Below are 5,000 nucleotides of genomic sequence, written 5' to 3'. Positions count from 1 at the left end.
TTCTAAATATATTCGGTTTCTCCGTATTCCCGCCCATTCCTGTCAAGTGCTGGCTATTTTTAGCCGTTAAAGAAACTGTTTGAATATGGTTTCAGAAATTGTTCATGACTTGGACAAGCATCTTGTCTTACTCATCGAATGATCATCGTGTCTGACAGCTGTCTGTTAATTATTAAAAGGAAAATGGCATTAAATTCCGTTTTTATGAACACCAATATACCCCATTATTATTATTATTATTATTATTATTATTATTATTATTATTATTATTATTAGCTAAGCTACAACCCTAGCTGGGTAAAACAGGATGCTATAACCCCAAGGGCTCCAACAGGGAAAAATAACTCTGGGAGGAAAAGAAATAAATAAATAAATAAACTATAAACTGACGTCCTTGTCATCCTGTTAATCTTAGAAAGAAAAACTGGAAATTTCAGCTGTTTTTCATATAATTATGCAGATGATAATTAAAATTTAAGAGCTTAATGAATCTCTCCGTTCCTTTTGCATTCTATTAATGAAATGGATAGCGTCTTGAGTCGATCTCCCCATGAGGTACCGTAGATTAATAAAGAGAAAAAACTTCTTGAGTTAATTTGTTGTTTCATGGTAATCCTCGAAAGGAAAACTCTATCCATGAAGTCACGTGTTATTCTTAAAGAGGATAACGGAAATCACAATACCAATCACAATACCTTATCATGTGTTATTCTAATTAGTAAATTTCATGGAGTAATTAATCTTATTGGAGGACTTGGGTGACCTATTCATTTGTAATTACTTAGGTTAAGTTTGGTGGGTAGAAGAGTATACAGATCTCCGCTGAGACATCCATATCGGTTAAAATGGTTCCAGAACACTAAGATTACGGCCAGATCTTCACTCAGATGTCCCATCCCGTACTTTATCCCCCAAATATCCAGTTCCATACTTCCTCTCTCTCTCTCTTTTTTTTTTTTTTTTTTTTTTTTTTTTTTTTTTTTTTTTTTTTTTTTTTGTTGCAAGATCAGAAGTTATTTTTACGTATAAGAGTAAAATACTTTCTTTTTACCGTAAATAGATTTCTTGTGTACTGAATTTATCGCATGATTTCCAGGAAATTAAACTTGCAATGCATTGTACTAAGCTCCACTTCTGAAATCAACACATCAGTAAAATATTCTTTTACATAAAATCTACCAACCTCTTTTTCATTAATTAAAATCGCATGAGTAATCAAGGAACCACATTCGAGGAAACGACACTTGAATGAATGAATGAATGAAAAGTATTAATATCTTTCATTCAGAAGTTCCAACTCGCAGCGAATGTTTTTTATGTTGAGCAGACTGACATAAGTCATATTTTTTAGTTTATATATGAAAGATCTACTTAATGTTGTTATTGTTCTTGAAATATTTCATATTAATTTCCATTACTTATTTTGTAGTTTAATTATTTATTTATTTCCTTTCCTCACTTAGCTATTTTTTCCCTGTTGGAGCCCCTGGCATTATAGCATGCTGCTTTTCCAACTAGGGATGTAGCTTAGCTAATAATAATAATAATAATAATAATAATAATAATAATAATAATAATCACTTCGGTTTTATTTATTTGGGAAATTGGTGAACGTAATGTGAGAATTTATCATTTATTCATTACAATATTTAAATAACTCCATTTTTCACTCATACAATTTTTGCGAAGAAAGTTTGAGAGCAAAAAGATACTTAAGTGAAATGGACACTTCTCTATTACGAATTCTTTAAAAATAAAGAACGCTTCAATTTTCTCATGTACTATATAAAAGAAAGAGGATGAACGAACACAGCTGAAAGCATAAAAAAAAACTTAAATAGTAAAATTGGCGGGAAAATTTAAGTCAAGAGGCGCGTCGCCATGTGTCAGAATTAACAAGTCTTGCATTACTTGCTCTCCATCACCGCTGTATCCGCATTCTTCCACTGACCCTTTTAAATTGCCATTACAACCCGGGATCCCAGCTCTTGACCTAATAACCAATGGCTTCTGTACAATACACCCTCCACACCCTCATGCTGAAAAGACACGGTAACACTCCACTGAAGCACGATCTTCTCGTTCGATAAGGTGCTCTCGTTGGGTGCGATTTAATCCCGTTGTGGGATACAATCCTCTCGGGTAATATGATCCTCGAACTCAGTGACGTGGAAAATTCAATTGCTATAGAAACGCATACACTTTAGAATCAGGCGTAAAACATGCTTGAAATAATCCGTTGTTGAGATGTAGCAGAATATAATTTATACGCCTATAAGGACCGTGTCTGAATAGTCTCTATGCATTATCATTCAGTTCATCTTGTAGGCAATACGAGGCGTGGTTGATCGATTGCAGAGCTAAACAAACATGCACGATATATCTCTTTTGGTATTAAGTGTATGGTATGTTAATAGCACCTTGAGAAACACTATTCTTTAAATACCAACCTTTCTTCCTCGCAGGTTACTCCGTAATACCAACAGATCCCAACACTTCTCACATGTATTTTGCGGAATGAGCAATTTTAAAAATGCTTATTGCAGCCAGCGTTTCTTTCTTTCTGCCTCTATACTTTAATATTCTCTTTCCTTCCTTCCTTCCGTTTTCAGTAATTCATACAAACTTCCTTCTTAAAAAGAGGCGGGTCTGCTATTTCTGTCGGGGCTAGGACCCACTCCTTTTCCTTCCTATTCCTATGTTCCCTTATTATTGGTTTCATAAAAAAACATATTTAACTTATGTAATAGCTATGTCGATATTGCGTGTCATATCTAAAGACAGAATGTAAGGAAAAACAGAATACTGTGATAATAGGTTCAGACGTACAGTTGGACACATGAATTCCTGGCACACGGAGAGTAACCAAAGGAACAGATAGTCAAGGAAGAGACGGCAGAGGTGGTGGGCAGAGCTACACATAAGAACTCGCCGAGCAATAAAGGTGTGATAGGATGCACTTCTTCAGAGCAAGGTGTACCTGGAATTCCTGGTGACCAACTGTACATAAATTCATATCGTAGAAGCCATGCAAGCAGCATACCTAGATATCTATATACGGATATATTATACATAGCCTTTAAATTCATAAAAGCACTCGCGTACATACGTCTATGAATGAATAAAAGCTACGATCAATCTGAATTCATTAATCCTAAACGAACAAGGGAACTTTATTCTTCTGAAGTTAATTATTCAATTCATTCCTAGAAATAATTACATAGGTATTCAAATACCAGTACAAGATTCGAGCGAAAGCTTGTTGACGACGCTACAACCGGTAGATAATCAGGAATAACTCCAATGTGAAGTGATAAGATAAAAGAAAACACAGATAACGGCACCTTATCAGCCTGAGTCATCTTTTGACCAAATCCGTTTTGGTGTTCTACAGTGTACCTCCGGTGATCATGTTCGGGGGAACTTTATATTTCAAAAGTTATGACACATATCCGTCTCCAAGTGCCCGTGTGTAAATATAGATAAGAGTCTCAAGGCAAAATTGAGGCCTACATACTCACTCTCTCTCTCTCTCTCTCTCTCTCTCTCTCTCTCTCTCTCTCTCTCTCTCTCTCTCTCTCTCTCTACATAGTACTTCAATATGCTATGACACAAACCTGTATAAGAGATAGTGACAGAGCGTGCGTGTGAAGGCTTATGTGCTTGCTTAAAACATGACCGTTTAATCAAATCTCTCTCTCTCTCTCTCTCTCTCTCTCTCTCTCTCTCTCTCTCTCTCTCTCTCTTAATTAGCTATCCAGTAACCTGTAAAATGACCTTTGAAAATTTGTGGCACATCCTTGAGGGAAAGAGTATCGGATATTTTTTTTTTTTTTTTTTTATATGACGACATCCTTCGTGACTGTTTATCCTATCTGTGTATTAGAAATTGTAACAGGGTGTTTCAAAATTTATGACGCAGTCATGTGTTAGTGTGCGTGTGAGCATGAGATAACCATTGAACTAAATTTTCATACGTTTACTCATAATATACCATGAAAATTCTCTCTCTCTCTCTCTCTCTCTCTCTCTCTCTCTCTCTCTCTCTCTCTCTCTCTCTCTCTCTCTCTCTCTCTCTCTCTCTCTCTCTCATTACCTATGCACTAAAACCTTCTGAAAAGAATGATTGACAGGATAAAGAGAAGGCAACCATCAAGGGGTAAGGGAGGGGTTATAAGGCAGGACAACCTCTGTAATAAAATCTTGTTTTCTTAAAGTTTTTATAGTTTATATAGGAAATATTTATTTTAAAGTTGTTACTGTTCTTAAAATATTTCATTTTTCCGTGTTTCCTTTCCTCACTGGGCTATTTTCCCTGTTGGGGGCCCCGGGCTTATAGCATCTTGCTTTTCCAACTAGGGTTGTAGCTTAGCAAGTAATAATAATAATAATAATAATAATGATAATAATAATAAGATAAAATATATGAAAAATGTGATATTGCATAAGGGCAAATCTCTTCATCATCTTCAGCCATTTCTAGTCCACTGTAGACAATAGATCTCAGATAGGTCCTTCCACTCGCGTCTGTTTATGGTTTCTATACCAGTCTATACCGGCAAATTTTCTTAGCTCGTTAATCCATCGTCTTCTCTTCCTTTGCCTGATTCGTTTGCAATCCCTAGGGATCCATCGTGTTATTTTTCGTATCCATGTATTATCTGTCATTCTTATTATATGTCATGCGCTTATCCATTTCTTTTTCCTACGTGTGGTTAGAATATATTCTACTTTAGTTTTCTCTCATATCCATGTTGCTCTTTTTCTGCCTCATAAGTGTTATTTTCATCAGTCTTCACATAGTCCCTTTAGTTGCAACTAGCTTATGTCCCAAGGCTTTAGTAAGGCTCAAAGTTTCTGATGCATAAGTTAATACTAGTAGGTCCATTCAACTAAATATTTTCTAGAGAGAGTGGCATTTTACAGTTAAATAAATTAAGTAGCTGATAAACCAATTACAAATAAAATACACAAAGTTTAATGCTTACGTAAATTCATGA

At 35.3% G+C, this 5,000-nt stretch overlaps 1 protein-coding gene across 3 annotated transcripts in view; it reads right to left on the bottom strand.

The window, feature by feature from the left end:
* Positions 1-5,000, bottom strand: part of LOC137629566 (uncharacterized) — an 83,333-nt gene that overhangs the window by 32,294 nt on the left and 46,039 nt on the right. The window lies entirely within an intron of this gene.

This window comes from Palaemon carinicauda, chromosome 37 (assembly GCF_036898095.1).
Source record: "Palaemon carinicauda isolate YSFRI2023 chromosome 37, ASM3689809v2, whole genome shotgun sequence".
Taxonomy (NCBI): domain Eukaryota; kingdom Metazoa; phylum Arthropoda; class Malacostraca; order Decapoda; family Palaemonidae; genus Palaemon; species Palaemon carinicauda.
This window is presented reverse-complemented; position numbering and strand designations above follow the sequence as displayed.